We start from the raw sequence: 16959 nt of genomic DNA on the forward strand, positions 1-16959 counted from the left end.
GGTGAAGCTGGTTTGTGATAGTACTCCAAGGGATCCAATCCCAGAAAGGGTGAAGGTGGCCCAAGCCATGGTGACATAGGTTGGAGGAACGGAGAAGGAGGCTCTGGATAGGCCGGTGGAGACCCAGATCTTCTGGGTGGTGTGTGCAGCATAAGGGGGGGCTTGTTGATTAGCAGCATTGCAGCCCTGTCCGGAGAAGGGCTGCGGTGCCGGGTTTTTGCTCTTGCCTTTCCCCTCCCCTGCGGGGCTGGCACCGCCCCCTCCCGTGCCGGGGATCTCGGCCCTGCTGTCAGCGCCGCGCTCGGCCGGCTCAGCTGCGGTGCCGCGTGGATAACGTCCTCCGGTGCCTGCAGGCTCTGTGCCTGTTGGCCCTGCACTGCTGGCGCTGCAGGGGTCAGTGCCGCCTATGGCGGTGCTGCCGGTTCCGGCACTTGCCTGGCCACTGCTCTAGGTGCCGCGCGTGCCGGCTGTTTGGTAATCGGAGGCTCAGCCTCTGCCACGTGCGCTGCTGCGCTGCCACTTGTTTGGGTATGCGGCTGGGGGCTGTGTGCTCCACCCGTCCTGCTCGCTGAGACCGCCGGCAGGGATCAGGCTGGAGAGAGCTTCCTCCGTTTCTGCACCGAGGGGGTAAGGGAAGCCGCCTTCCTTTTGTGTAGCCCAGAGGGCCCTTCTGGTTGAGGCCTGTCCGGCAAGTCGAGCTGGAGAGCCTTATCGAACAGGAGCATTTTCAGCCACATTTCTCTGTCTTTCCTGGCCCTGGCTGTGAGCTTGGCACAGTGGAAATACTTCTGGGTAACGTGTGATTCCCTCAGGCACCGAATGCATTCGCTATGCCCATTGGAGGCCGGCATAGCTTCGCGGCAGGACTCACACTTTTTAAAGCCTGAAGAGGACATCGCGGTGAGTCTTTTTGCTGTTAATAGGGCACTTAGCACTTAATTCGTGCCTGTTTACCCGTCGCGGACACCGGCCTGCAGCGGCGCGAGGCCTACTGGCCTTCACGTCCATGCGTCTTCTCCGTTCCTCTCTCTCTTTTTATTATATATATATATATATATATATATTTTTTTTTTTTTTTTGCTTTCTCTCTCTCTCTCTCTTTTTTTTTTTTTTTTTAAGAAAGAAAAAAACAACAATTTACATGTAAAACTGTAGCTAATCTGACTCTGGCCGTAGCCTGAGCGGATTCCGTCTGCAGCCGATGGCAGCTGAGAAGGAACTGGCGGGGACCGGATCGCGCACGTGGCCGGGGATGCGCAAGGGAGCGGCGCGCACCGGCGCATGCGCGATCCAGGAGAAACTGCTGGAAGAATTCCGATCTGCGGCACCAGGCGAGCCCAACACCTATTGTGGAGCACCCACAGGGACACTCGTAGAAGAAAGTGCTCTTTTTCCACAGACCTGCATGCATCACCAATCCACAATTTTATTCAGGTGACCATTAAACCTTTTCCATTTTAGCCTTCGGTATCTGAATGTTCCCTAGACCTACCAGACAGAATTGTGCAAGTACAAAAGCAACATGATTCACACCTAGACTGGACAGCTGTACAGGTGACCACTGTCTATACAGGGTCCACTTTCTTTCTTTCTTTCTTTCTCCTTTCTCCTGTCTTATCTGTGTAGAAAAGACCTTCAGGTCAGGGAAAACTCTTGCTAATTGTCTGTAGAACATTTAGCCCAATGGGGGCCCTAATCGCAAAAAGTGCAACTACAATGCAACTAAATACATGCCAGAGACATTTTTTTTTTGCCTGGGCTTTCTTCAAAGTACTCTGAATAAATTACACAGTAAATACTTTGTAAAAAAATTAGTGCAATATTTGAACAGGTTCTAAGAATTCACACTGTTGGTTCCACAAACACTACTACTACCAATGTCTTGCACTTCCTAAGAAACCCACACTGTATGTCTGCAACATTTTTTGCCTAAGAAAGCCTAGTTGTTTATTACACATTTGGAGACCCTTTAATATGCCATTAAAAAGCAACTTGCATAAGTTAAACCAAAATGAACTTCCAGTTTTTATGGTATATTTTTTGGACAAAAATCAAATGTTTTGTTCTGTAAGAATGGTCAGCAAAAGTTCCTCAGTCACGTATGCAAACAGAATCATAGAACACGAGGACCGGAAGGGACCTCGAGAGGCCAGCAAGTCCAGCCCCCTGCCCCAATGGCAGGACCAAATACTGTCTAAACCATCCGTGACAGACATCTATCTAACCTGTTCTTAAATATCTCCAGCGACGGAGATTCCACAACCTCCCTTGGCAATTTATTCCACTGTTTGACCACCCTGACAGTTAGGAACTTTTTCGTAATGGCCAACCTAAACCTCCCTTGCTGCAGTTTAAGCCCATTGTCTCTTGTTCTATCCTCAGAGGCCAACAAGAACAAGTTTTCTCCCTCCTCCTTTATGACACCCTTTTAGATACCTGAAAACCGCTATCATGTCTCCCCTCAATCTTCTCTTTTCCAAACTAACCAACCCCAATTTTTTCAGCCTTTCTTCACAGGTCACATTCTCTAGACCTTTTATCATTCTTGTCTCTCTTGTCTGGACCGTCTCTAATTTCTCCACATCTTACTTGAACTGCGGTGCCCAGAACTTGACGCAAAACTCCAGCTGAGGCCTAACCAGCGCAGAGTAGAGTGGAAGAATGACTTCTTGTGTCTTGCTCACAACACACCTGTTAATGCATCCCAGAATCATGTTTGCTTTTTTTGCAACAGCATCACACTGTTGACTCATATTTAGCTTGTGGTCCACTATAGCCCCTAGATCCCTTTCTGCTGTAGTCATTCCTAGACAGTCTCTCCCCATTCTGTACGCATGAAACTGATTGTTCCTTCCCAAGTGGAGCACTTTGCATTTGTCCTTATTAAACTTCATCCTGTTCACCTCAGACCATTTCTCCAATTTATCCAGATCATTTTGAATTATGACCCTATCCTCTAAAGCAGTTGCAATCCCTCCCAGGTTGGTATCATCTGCAAACATAGTAAGTGTACTTTCTATGCCAATACCTAAATCGTTGATGAAGATACTGAACAGAACCCGTCCTAACAGACCCCTGTGGAACCCCACTTGTTATACTTTTCCAGCAGGATTGAGAACCATTAAGAACTACTCTCTGGGTACGGTTATCCAGCCAATTATGCACCCACCTTATAGTAGCCTCATCTAAGTTGTATTTGCCTAGGTTTTTTTATAAGAATATCATGCGAGACCGTATCAAATGCTTTACTAAAGTCTAGGTATACCACATCTACCGCTTCTCCCCGATCCGCAACGCTTGTTATCCTATCAAAGAAAGCTATCAGATTAGTTTAACATGATTTGTTCTTTACAAATCCATGCTGGCTGTTCCCTATCACCTTACCACCTTCCAAGTGCTTGCAGATGATTTCTTTAATTACCTGCTCCATTATCTTTCCTGGCACTGAAGTAAAGATGACTGGCCTGTAGTTTCTTGGGTTATTCGTATTCCCCTTTTTATAGATGGGCACTATATTTGCCCTTTTCCAGTCTTCTGGAATCTCTCCTGTCTCCCATGACTTTCCAAAGATGATAGATAAAGGCTCAGATACCTCCTCTATCAGCTCCTTGAGTATTCTAGGATGCATTTCATCAGGCCCTGGTGACTTGCAGACATCTAATTTTCCTAACAGCAACGAAGGGTCCTGTGGCACCTTATAGACTAACAGAAAAGTTTTGAGCATGAGCTTTCGTGAGCACAGACTCACTGCATCAGATGCTGGTCTTGGAAATCTGCAGGGCCAGGTATAAATAAGCCAGAGCAAGGGTGGGGATAACAAGGTTAGCTCAGTCAGCAAGGGTGAGACTTACTACCAGCAATTGATCTGGAGGTGTGAACACCAAGGGAGGGGAAGCTGCTTCTGTATTTACCCAGCCATTTGCCTCCCTTGGTGTTCACACCTCCAGATCAGCTGCTGGTAGTAAGCCTCACCCTTGCTGACTGAGCTAACCTTGTTATCCCCACCCTTGCTCTGGCTTATATATACCTGGCCCTGCAGATTTCCAAGACCAGCATCTGATGATGTGAGTCTGTGCTCATGAAAGCTCATGCTCAAAACTTTTCTGTTAGTCTATAAGGTGCCACAGGACCCTTCGTTCCTGTTACAGATCCAGACTAACACGGCTACCCCTCCGATACTTGACACTTATTTTCCTAAGTGATTTTTAACCTGTTCTTTGTTTATTTCAATTTCTAACCCTACCCCTTTCCCACCAGCATTCACTATGTTGGGCATTCCTTCATCAGACTTCTCAGTGAAGACCGAAACAAAGAAGTCATTAAGCATCTGTGCCATTTCCAAGTTCCCTGTTACTGTTTCTCCTTCCTCACTGAGCAATGGCCCTACCCTGTCCCTGGTCTTCCTCTTGTTTCTAACATATTTATAAAAAACCTTCTTGTTTCCCTTTATGCCTGTAGCTAGTTTGAGCTCATTTTGAGCCTTAGCCCTTCTAATCTTGCTCCTGCATTCTTCTGTTGTTTGCCTGTATTCATCCTTTGTAATTTGTCCTTATTTCCATTTTTTATACGATTCCTTTTTTATTTTGAGATTGTGCAAGATCCCCTGGTTCAGCCAAGGCAGTCTTTTGCCATATTTTCTATCTTTCCTGCGCAGCGGGATAGCTTGCTTTTGGGCCCTTAATAATGTCCCTTTGAAAAACTGCCAACTCTCCTCAGCCGTTTTTCCCCTCAGTTTTGCTTCCCATGGGACCTTACCTATCAGCTCTATGAGTTTACCAAAATCTGCCCTCCTGAAATCCATTATCGCTATTTTGCTGTTTTCTGTTCTACCCTTCCTCAGGACTGTGAACTCTATGATTTCATGATCACTTTCATCTTCTCTACCAATTCCTCCCTATTTGTAAAAATCAAATCTAGAACAGCTTCCCCCCAGTAGCTTTTTGAACCTTTTGGAATAAAAAATTTCTCCAGTACAATCCAATAACTTACTGGATAGTCTGTGCCCTGCTGTATTAGCTTTCCAACATATATCCGGATAGTTGAAGTCCCCCATCACCACCAAATCCGGGGCTCTGCATGACTTTGTTAGTTGTTTAAAAAAAGCCTCATCCACCTCTTCCACCTGGGTAGGCGGCCTGTAGTAGACTCCTAGCAGGACATCACCCTTGTTTGTTACCCCTCTTAGTCTAACCCAGAGACTGTCAACACGTCCATCTCCTACGTCCAAGAGTGTACCTTTTTAATATATAAGGCAACGCCTCCCCCATTTCTTCCCTGTCTCTCCTTCCTAAGCAGGCTGTACCCTTCAATACCAACATTCCAATCATGTGTCTTATCCCACCAAGTTTCTGTGATGCCAACAATGTCATAGTTGTATTTATTTATTAGCACTTCCAGTTCTTCCTGCTTATTACCCATACTTCTTGCATTTGTATATAGGCATCTAAGATACTGATTTGATCTTGCCTCCCTGTTTTGCCCTAACCCTCTTTTTAATCTGACATTGTTGCCCACGCTGCCTTCCATTTCTGACCCATCTCCCAGGTCTCCACGTTCTCCACTTACCTGTGGGCTTTGCTCCCCTGCCCCCGTCGAACCTAGTTTAAAGCTTTCCTCACTAGGTTAGCCAGTCTGTGTCCAAATACGGTATTTTTCCTCTCCTCGAAAGGTGAACACCATCCCTGCCTAGCAGTCCTTCCTGGAATAGCACCCCGTGGTTGAGGAAGCCAAAGCCTTTCTGGCGACACCAACTTCAAAGACAGGCATTCACCTCTAGGATGCACCTGTCTCTGCCTGGGCCCCTACCACTGACAGGCAGGATTGAGAAGAATACCACCTGCGCCCCAAACTCCCTCACCTGTGCCCCCATAGCCCTGAAGTCAGCATCACACCTCGCAGTAACATTAGTGCCCACATGGATGAGAAGCATGGGATAGCAGTCAGAGGGCCAGATAATCCTCCACAATGCCTCCATAAAGTCTTGGATACGGGCCCCTGGCAGGCAGCACACCTCCCGAGAGGAAATGTCAGGGCAACAGATGGGAGCCTCCGTCCCCCTCAGATGAGAGTCCCCGACCACCACTACTTTACGTTTCCTCCTCGCAGTGGTGGCAGCAGACCTCCCAGCCTTGGGCGTACGAGGCTTCTCCTCTGCTGTACGGGGCAATTCTTTGTCTCCTGTATCAAATACAGCGTAACGGTTTCCTAGTACCACAGTGGGAGGGTTCTGAGCAGGGGTGGAACACTGTCTACTGCCAGAAGTAACAACCTGCCAGTGTCCACCCTGATCTATCTCCTCTTTCACCAGTGGTTTATCAGCTGTCCTGTGCACTGGGACAGTTACCTCAGCTGTCTCCACATGAATACTGTCCAGGAACTGCTCGTGGAGTCAGATACTCCTCAACCTGACTACCTCCTCCTGTAGCTCTCCCACCTGCCGCCTGAGAGATTCCACCAGCAGTCATCTTTTACACTGGATGGTCCCCCCAGCCTGGATATCAGTAAGTGGGAATTGCAAGCCACAGCCCCTGCAAGGCCAAACCAGGATCTGGGTAGAGGCATCCATGGTCAGGCAGCCTGTCTGGCTACAGGCACAGGTGGAAGAGACAGTAGTAGTGCTGGCACAGGCGTTGCAGGTCTTCCTAACCATCGTAGGCCTCCTCCTGTCAAACTCCCTCTTAAACTCCCCTATCTGCAGCTCCCTGTCCGCTTCGCTCCCCTGGTTGCCCTCGACTCTGGTTTTAAAGCCTACTGGCCTGGGTCAGGACCCCCCCACTGTGAGTCACACAGGGGAAGGCTAATCAAGAGAACAAAGGTCAGGCACACAGTCCCAACTGCCACAGAAACTGAAACTGAAACTCGCCCACTTCAACTCAAGATGGTAGTTCAAATTCAAACAGTTAAGCACATTCACTCACCCCAAAAGCCAGCGTTCTCACCTGGCAGCTTCTGCAGCAGCAGGATCACTTGCTCTCCCTCTTAAACTCCCCTGTCTGCAGCAGTTTGTACTAATACTTGTATTGTTCCAGCATACCAGTATTGGCATAGCGCACAAAATAGTTATATTGCTAGTGCCCGGCTGAAGAAACTGCATGTTATAATACAGCTACCAAACAGAAGGGAAACTGGAGATGTTCACCCCACCCACACGTCTATCAAAGGCAATTCATGAAAATACTCCAAGTTACACAAAGCTGAATGTAGTATTACTTTGTACACTCAGGGCGTCAAACAAGGACGCGTGCGTCCTCCGACATTGTTCAGGATCTTCTTCGCACTCCTCCTGAAGCAAGCCTTTGGATCTTCAACAGAGGGCATCCTGCTGCACACAAGATCTGATGGGAAACTGTTTAACCTTGCAAGGCTGAAAGCTAAGTCTAAGGTGCGAGAAGTCCTCATCAGAGACATGCTGTTCGCAGACGATGCTGCTGTAGTGTCTCACACAGAAGACCAGCTTCAAAAACTGCTGGATCAGTTCTCCAAAGAGTGCAAGGACTTTGGGCTTACCATCAGCCTAAAGAAGACAAACGTACTCGGATAGGATGTGGCTGAATCCCATCAATCAGCATTGACAACTATACATTAGAGGTCGTCCACAAGTTCGTGTACCTCGGGTCCACCATCACTGACACCCTGTCGTTGGACACTGAGCTAAATAGGAGGATTGGAAAAGCAGCCACAACTTTGTCCAGACTCAGCAAGAGTGTGTGGAATAACAACAAGCTGTACACTCACACCAAAATGCAAGTCTACAGAGCCTGCATCCTCAGCACCCTCCTTTATGGCAGCGAGACTTGGACCCTGTATGCCCGCCAGGAAAAGAGGCTGAACGTCTTCCACTTGCACTGCCTCAGGCGCATCCTTGGAATATCATGGAAGGACAGAGTGACCAACACTGCCATCCTTGAGCAAGCTGGAATCCCAACTATGCACACCCTCCTCAGGCAGTGTCGGCTCCACTGGCTTGGCCACGTCCACAGGATGAATGATGGAAGGATTCCAAAAGACATCCTGTATGGCGAGCTAGCCTCTGGCAAAAGACCTCCCGGACGCCCCCAGTTGTGCTACAAAGATGTCTACAAAAGAGACCTCAGAGAGGTAGACAATCGAGCTGGACAACTGGGAAGAACTAGCAGATGACCGCAGCAGATGGAGGCAGGGGTTACACAAGGGCCTTCAGAAGGGCGAGATGAGGATCAGACAGCTAGCAGAGGAGAAGTGAGCGCACAGAAAGCACACTAAGGAGTTGCCAGACACCCACCACATCTGCAAGAGATGCAGCAAGGACTGTCACTCTCGTGTGGGTCTTCATACTCACAGTAGACGCTGTAAATAAAGTCCTCAATTGAAACTATAAAGGGCGCGATCCATAGTCTATGCAGACTACAGGATGCCTACTACTACTACAGTATGGCTTACAGAAGCAAGGCGTAAAGATTGGCACCAAACAGACATTTCCAAATTGTGTTGTCTGCTTTCTAAATTGTATCTTTGGGAAAGCGTTTCTTTATAAAATCCTGGTGTCTCAGACATTTTTTTCTGCAAATATGCCACCCAGAACCCAACACACTGAATTCATCAGATTGGGAAAATGTTGTGAGAATAGCAATTCATAAAGGGAAGTTACTCACCGTAGTAAGGTTCTTTGAGATGTGTCCCCGTGGGTGCTCCACGATAGGTGTCGGGCTCGCCCCGGCACTGCAGATCGGATCGTTCTAGCAGTTTCTGCTGGACCGCGCATGCGCCGGCACGCGCCACTCCCCTGCGCGCTCCCGGCCACATGCGCGATCCGGTCCCCGCCAGTTCCTTGACCAACCGCCTCGGATGCTCCTGAAAAACACCAAACAGAGATCCGAAGCGGGGAGGATGGGCGGGTGGTGGAGCACCCACGGGGACACATCTCGAAGAACCATCGTTACTACGGTGAGAAACTTCTCTTTCTTCCTCGAGTGTCCCCAGAGGTGCTCCATGATAGGTGACCACCCACCAGTAACCCAAGAAAGGAGGTGGGTAATCGGGTTATGTGCAGCTTGCCCCCGAAAGGACCGCTGTCGAGAGGCGGGTATCTTCTTGGAATACCCGGTGTAGGGCATAATGCTTGGCGAAGGTGTCATAGGATGACCAGGTCGCCGCTCTGCAAATGTCTTTTAGCGCGATGCCCTTGAAAAAGGCTGTTGATGCCGCCACCGCCCGGGTGGAATGAGCCCTAGGCAGGGCCAGTAAAGGAGTCTTTCGAAGTTCGTAGCACATCTTTATGCAGAACACAATGTGCTTCGAGATTCTCTGTAAAGAGAGACCCTCTCCTTTTGATCTGGGAGCGAGAGAGACTAAGAGTCTGTCCGTTTTCCGGAAGGACTTAGTTCTGTCTATGTAGAAGGCCAACGCCCTCCTCACGTCCAGGAGGTGCAGGTGTGCCTCCTTGTTGGAGCTATGAGGCTTCGGGTAAAACGAGGGTAAAACTATAGGTTCGCTAAGATGGAACTCTGAAGAAACTTTCGGAACAAAGGCTGGGTGCAGCCGTAAGGTTGCCGCCTCCTTTGAGAATACTGTGCACGGCGGCATTGCCATAACTGCCGCGAGCTCACTGACCCTGCGAGCTGACGTGATTGCAAGAAGGAAGGTTGTCTTTATCGTAAGGAGACGGAGGGAAACCGTGGCTAAGGGTTCAAACGGTGGTCCCGTTAGCGCGCTGAGCACCAGGTCCAAGCTCCACGATGGTGGAAGCGGTTTCCAAGGGGGGTACAGGTTTACCAGCCCCTTCAGGAACCTTGTAACGATAGGATGCGCAAACACCATGGGCCCTTCCTCTTCAAGCCGATATAGCAGCGAGATGGACCTTCAACGAGGAGAGGGAGAGCCCACCTCTCTTGAGGTCCAGTAAGTATTCTAGTATGGCAGGTATAGGCACTTCAAGGGGATCTAACTGCTTGGTGGAACACCATACAGTGAATCGAGTCCACTTCTGTTTGTAGGTCTTCCTGGTGGAGATCCTTCGGCTACTTTCCAGGACTTGTTGCACTCCCTCTGTACATGTACTTTCTAGGCAGCTGAGCCATGGATTAACCATGCTTGTAGGCACAGGCCTCGGGGGTGAGGATGCACTATGGACCCCTGGGTCTGCATGAGCAGGTCCGGCGCTACCGGAAGGGGAAGCGGTGGACGATCCAACATGCAGAGAAGCAAGGGGAACCATTGCTGTCGATCCCATGTGGGGACCACTAGGATCATGCGGGCTCTCTCCCTCCTGGCTTTCTGCAGGACCTTGTGGATGAGCACCATGAGGGGGAACGCATAAAGCAGTGGGCCCTTCCACAAAATCGCGAACGCGTCCCCCAGGGACCCCCGCCCCAGTCCTGCCCCTGAGCAGTATTGGGGGCACTTCTTGTTGTGCTGAGTGGCAAACAGGTCGATCTGGGGAAACCCCCATGCCTGAAAAATCTGTCGTAGCAGATCTGCCACTCATGTGTGAGTGCGAAGTGCCTGCTCAGCTGGTCTGCCTTCACGTTGTGAGCGCCTGGTAAGTACGAGGCTTTCAACGTTATATTGTTGGCAATGCACCAGTTCCACAGCCGGACTGCTTCCGCACATAAGGCACGGGATCGAGCTCTGCCTTGTCGGTTTATATAAAACATGGTGGAGATATTGTCTGTATTGATCCCAACTACCTTGCCTTGTATGTGGTCTTGAAAGTGTTTGCAGGCGTTGAACACCGCTCTGAGCTCCAGAATATTTATATGCAGTGACTGTTCCGTAGGGGACCACAGTCCTTGCATCACCGTTTCGCCAATATGTGCTCCCCACCCTATGTGGGAGGCGTCGGTGGTGAGAAAAACAGAGATTTGTGGTTAGTGAAAGGGTACCCCTGTTAGCATGTTCTTGGGGTTTATCCATCATTGCAGGGATCTGCGCACCTCTGTCGTGGGAGACACCACCCTGCGGACGGTATGGGATGCCGCCTTGTAAACGCTCGCCAGCCAATGTTGTAGGTTGCGCATATGCAATCTGGCGTTCTGTACCACGAACGTTGCCGCTGCCATGTGGCCGAGCAGCTGCAAGCACGTTAAAACCGGCAGAGTAGGGCTGTATGTCATGACTTGTACCAGGGAACCGATGGCGCGAAAGCAAGCGTCGGGTAGATAAACCCTTGCTGTGATAGAATTTATGCGTGCCCCTATGAACTCTATGTCCTGTGTGGGGTTGATCTTTGATTTCGCAAGGTTGATGACCAGGCCCAGCGAAGAAAACGTGTTTGCTGTTACGCACGTAGTACCTCTGCTTTCGAGGCCCCTTTCAGTAGGCAGTCATCCAGATATGGGAATATAAATACCCCCTGTCTGTGCAGATAGGCTGACACCTCTGCCAGGGTCTTGGTAAAGACTCTGGGGGCCGAGGAGAGGCCGAACGGCAGAACCTTGTATTGGAAATGTTCTTTGCCTACCATAAACCGGAGAAAACGTCTGTGAGCAGGGTGGATCGTTATATGAAAATATGCATCTTGTAAGTCGAGGGCTGCAAACCAATCTCCATCGTCCAGTACTGAGAGTATAGAGGCGACTATGATGATCCGAAAGCGTTGTTTGCGCAAGTACCGGTTGAGGCCTCGAAGATCTAAGATGGGCCTCCAGCCTCCTGTTTTCTTCTCTGTGACGAAGTATCGTGAATAAAGCCCTTTCCCTTGAAGTCGCTCCGGCACTCTTTCGACCGCCCCTATAAGCATCAGGTGGTCCACCTCGTGCTTGAGTTTCGCCTCGTGGGAGGCATCCCTGAGATGAGGCCTGGGCAGAGGTCTTGGCGGTGGGAGCGACTGAAAGGGGATCACGTAACCCAAGGCTATGATCTCTAGTACCCACTTGTCTGTGGTGATCTTTTGCCATTGTGAGTGGAATGGTCGGAGGCGATGATGGAACATTAATTGTGGATGACATTGCGCGATGGTAGTAATAGTGCAGCCCTCGACCTGTCTGTCAAACTTGTTGCCTTTGGGCCTGCCTCGAGGATGCACAGCCTTGTTGGGAATGTCGCCTGGGAGTTCTATACTGTTGTTGCTGTTGATGCCGCCCTTGGTCGTAGCCCCATTGGTACTGAGCACGCTGAGGTTGGTATGGGTATTGCCGTTGTTAAGGGTTATACTTTTTCTTTCTGTACGGAGGGGCATAAATACCCAGGGTTCTGAGTGTGGCTCTTGAGTCTTTACTGGAATGAAGGACCGAATCAGTTGACTCTGCAAACAACTTCTGCGTGTCGAAAGGGAGATCGACAATTTTTGCCTGCAGATCCCTCAAGATACCCGATGTCTGGAGCCAGGATTCCCTGCGCATGACCACTGCCATAGCTGTTGAGCGTGCCGCCGTATCCGCTACGTCCAGGGCGATCTGGACTCCCGTCCTTGAGGCTGCATAGCCCTCTTGCACGATGGCCTTCAGCACCGGCTTCTTATGTTCTGGAAGTGAATCCATGGGAGAAGTAAGCCTGGAGTAATTGTCAAAATTGTGGTTCGCTAGATGTGCTGCATAACTAGCCATTCTCAGCAGCAGGGTGGAGGAGGAGTATACCTTTCTGCCAAATAGCTCTAGCTTCTTGGCATCTCTGTCCGTTCCCCCCGCTTTGTACTGGGAAGTCTTCGATCTCTGCTGAGACGATTCTACCACCAGTGAATTTGGTTGTGGGTGACTAAACAGGAACTCCATGCCCTTCGCCGGGACGAAGTATTTCTTATCCGCCCTCTTGTTTATAGGTGGAGCGGAAGCCAGGGTCTGCCATATAGTAGTAGCAGACTCCATGATTGCTTCGTCGAGCGGGATAGCGATTTTAGACGAGGCCGGAGGCCTGAGGTTTTTGAGGAGCTTGTGGTGCTTCTCCTGCACCTCTGCTGTTTGGATGCCTTGCGTGAAAGCCACCCTTTTAAACAGGTCCTGAAACTGTTTGAGGTCGTCCGGGGGGGCAACATCTCCGGGGGCCATAGTCTCATCGGGGGAGGACAAGAAGGAACCACTAGGGTAGACCTCCCTTGAACTCTCAGGGTCATGCTGCCGGTGGTACACCCTCTCACTAGAGGCTTGCGAGGGAAAATCTCGGGGTTCCAAAATCAGCTGCCCTTGAGACAGCTGTGTTTCCGTCCCCGTCCGTGAGTGCCCGCGGGGGTACTGGGAGGTCAAGGGGGACCTGCCCCTGGGTGTATGCCTGTGGTGTCTATGCCCGGTGTGATGAGGACGACCGTGGCAGCACGGGCACGGTTCATGGGATGGAGACCTGGACCACTCTCGACGTGCATACCTCCGATGTCTGGGGGAGCGAGATCGTCTGGATGATTGAGACAATGGTGAAACTGGTTTGTGGTAGTACTCCAGAGGGTCAAATCCCAGAAAAGGCGAGGGTGGCCCGAGCCATGGTGAGGCTGGTTGGAGGAACGGGGAAAGGGGGCTCTGGGTAGGCTGGGGGAGACCCATGTCTCCTGGTTGGTGTACACAGCATAAGGGGAGGACTTGTTGAGAGCAGCCCTGCAGCCCTGTCCAGAGAAGGGCTGCGGTGCCGGGTTTTCGCTGCTGCCTTTCCCCTCCCCGTGCCGGGGATCTCTGCCCCGCTGTCGGCGCCGTGCTCGGCACGCTCATCTGCGGTGCCGCATGGGTGGTCTCCTCCGGTGCCTGCAGGCTACGTGCCTGCTGGCCCTGCACTGTTGGTGCCGCGGGGGTCTGTGCCGCTTGCGGTGGTGCCGCCAGTTCCGGCGCTTGCCTGGCCGCCACTCTGAATGTGCGGGCTGGCTGTTTAGTAATCGGAGGCTCAGCCTCTGCCACGTGCGCTGCTGCGCTGCCGCTTGTTTGTGACTGTGGCTGGGGGCTGTGAGCTACGCCCATCCCGCTTGCTGTGACCGCCAGCAGGGATCAGGCTGGAGAGAGCTTCCTCCGTTTTTGCACCGAGGGGGTGAGGGACACCGCCTTCCTTTTATGGAGTCCTGTGGGTCCCTCTGGTTAAGGCCTCTCCGGCACGTCTGGCTGGAGGGCCTTATCAAACAACAGCATTTTCAGCCGCATTTCTCTGTCCTTTCTGGCTCTGGCCGTGACCTTTGCACAAAAGGAGCATTTCTGGGTGACGTGTGATTCCCCCAGGCATCTGATACATTGACTGTGCCCATCAGAGGCCGGCATAGCTTCGCGGCAGGACTCACACTTCTTGAATCCTGAAGAGGACATTGCGGTGAGTCTTTGAGCTGTTAATAGGGTATTTAGCACCTTCTCTGTGCCTGTTTCCCTCTCACGGACTGCAGCCTGCCGCAGCAGGAGGCCTACTGGCCTTCACGTCCCTGGGGTGCCTCCGCTCCTCCTCTCGTTTCTAAGACTTTCTACTTATATATATATATATATATTTTTTTTTTTTTTTTTGCAATAAAGAAACAAACAATTTAACTAAGAACTCTGAAAGAGAACTCTAAACTCTGAAAAAAACTCTAAATACGCTGACTCTGGCTGCAGTCTGGGCAGATTCCGTCTGCAGCCAATGGTGGTTAAGAAGGAACTGGCGGGAACCGGATCACGCACGTGGCCAGGAGTGCGCAGAGGAGCGGCGCGCGCCGGCGCATGCGTGGTCCAGCAGAAACTGCTGGAAAGATCCGATCTGCGGCGCCGGGGCAAGCCCGACACCTATTGTGGAGCACTCACAGGGACACTCGAGGAAGAAGTAAATATTACACAATTAAGATAATCTTGAGCTGGCTAGATGACTTAATTGTCAATTTCCATCAATTTCTGTAGAACTGGTTTCCTCAGCAAACATAATGGAAATAATAAATGGTGATAGATTTTTTATTCTCTTCTGCATGTTTTGTACAGGTGTGAACTTTAAACAATAATACTATGGAGTAAAGCAATTTTAAAGTCTGTTTTTGCAAAAGTATTACTTTTGGAGACTGTGTGGAGACAAAGTGAAACTTACACCTACAGACTGAAATATTCTCCACTCAGAGAATTTTGGTTCATGTACAACACCATTTTTTTCCCAGCTCTCATGCCATGTTCAGAGTATTAGACTGTGTAGCAGGATTTAATTCATTAGTTTACAGACTCAGTCTACACGTGGGAAATTATTTTGTCTCTGATTAAATCAAAGCATCAGTATAATAGGTCCACAATTTTAATGACTGCAGCAGTTTTGCTTGCCTTTGCTATCAGCAACTTGCTGGCTACATCACTGAATTTGCTGTTTAATGTGATTCCTATTTAAACAATAATGGGAGCTATGGGCACATTTACAAATAAAAACAGTTTATTTCTGCACATTTTTCTACAAGAAAAGAGTTCCATCAACAGCTTTCCTGCACACCCACCAGATGGTCATCTGGCAGAAGACACGTACCTCGCCTTTCCTCTACATCAGGGTTTCAGCATTTTTTGAATTACATTGGTGAAAATAATAGAAGTGAAACAGTTACCTACTCTTTTGTTTTTAATTATATTACCATATAGTATATTAGACAGACAGTATCATTACGTCCAAAGAAAGAGCATTAACCCAGTATGGGAATGAAATTCTTAAAAACTGACCTGAATAATTTTACTAACTCAGAAACAGAATTATACATTTTCATGCACGAGCTACTTAATGACTTCTCTTCAAGTTATTTTACATGAAAAACAAACATACCTCTAAATGTACCTATCACCCATTGTATGACTCACTTATTTTCAAATGAAAATAAGTAAGTAATCCTAATTCTTCAAACTACAAGACTCTGTCCTTTACCAATGCTAGTAAGGGTTCCAGGCAATTCTTCTCTTCTCTTTTGCTTGGTTTTAGACTTAGAGGTTGGCAATTTAGCTGAAACAAGAAATTTTGAACAACTATCAAAATCCTACTGGCTATTCCAAAAAGAGTGTACACTTATTACTATGGCAATTCAGAAATCCCACTTGTATTTCACAGGTAAACACATCTAGCCCACAGTGAAGTGTATACCTCTGACATCCTCTCTCCCAGGAACAAGTATTATACCAAAAGCTGTTTCTCATCATATGACTACAATTTTAACACAAACGGTGAGTGAGATTCTTATGGTTGCTTCAGCCTCTGGGTAAGAAGTAGCTGTGAAGTGGCGCTAAAAGCCCCAGACGTGGCTGATGGAGAACTGTAGAGGATTTGCCAGAGGGTGTTCCCCTCTATTGTTCCAAAACAGGTGGTAACAAGCTATCAACTGGTCAGGCCCCTGGAGCATCTCAGAAATGAAAATACTTAGTATTGCCTTCCTTGCCAGTCCTTGGGCTGCTCAGCATAGATTCTCACTTTGTGTCAAGGACATCCCTTCTTTTCACACTGGCACACATGTACCTGTGGCTACTCCACAGAAACAAAGTATTAAGCAAGTAAGTGTATTTTCAGCTATATTTGAACATACTTTACTAGCTGGAAATAAGGAGCAGCTAGCACTGCATTACCAGCCAGGTCTTAGCAGATCAGAACTGGGGGTTCCATGGAGGTCAGTTAAAGAATCTTTGTATTATACAATTGTATGATTTTTAAATTCTGACTTCTGAAGCTAGAAGTTTGGACTATGTGAGCATCTACTTCTTAAGGACCTTCAATAGTCATCATCATCATCATCATCTATAACCGTGGGCTCAGAGCCCGTTGGTGTCTAATGCGTCTGTCACTATTTCCTTCCATCTTTCCCTATCCAGTGCAGAGTGGCTTAGATTCTGAAGACTAGCTCCACACCAATCTACTACATCATCTATCCATTCTCCGTGGGGTCTGCCTCTCCTATTCGAACAGTCCATTATGTCGAATACCAGGGTCTTGATTTTTCGTTTGTCGTTCATTCTGCAAATATGTCCAAATAGTTGTAGCTTCTGTTATATAACTTTCTGCAGCAGGTTCTTTTTCGGCTGTATCTTCCTATATAATTCCTCCTTGGTGACCTTCTGCATCCATCCTATTCTCAGAATCTTTCTATAACAACTCCTTTCGAACGCC

At 49.0% G+C, this 16959-nt stretch overlaps 1 protein-coding gene across 1 annotated transcript in view; it reads right to left on the bottom strand.

Annotated features, from left to right (window-relative positions):
- The window catches only part of CDYL (chromodomain Y like), a 236736-nt gene that overhangs the window by 29037 nt on the left and 190740 nt on the right, over positions 1-16959 (bottom strand). The gene's annotated exons all lie outside the window — the stretch shown is intronic.

This window comes from Carettochelys insculpta, chromosome 2 (genome assembly GCF_033958435.1).
Source record: "Carettochelys insculpta isolate YL-2023 chromosome 2, ASM3395843v1, whole genome shotgun sequence".
NCBI classification, from domain to species: domain Eukaryota; kingdom Metazoa; phylum Chordata; order Testudines; family Carettochelyidae; genus Carettochelys; species Carettochelys insculpta.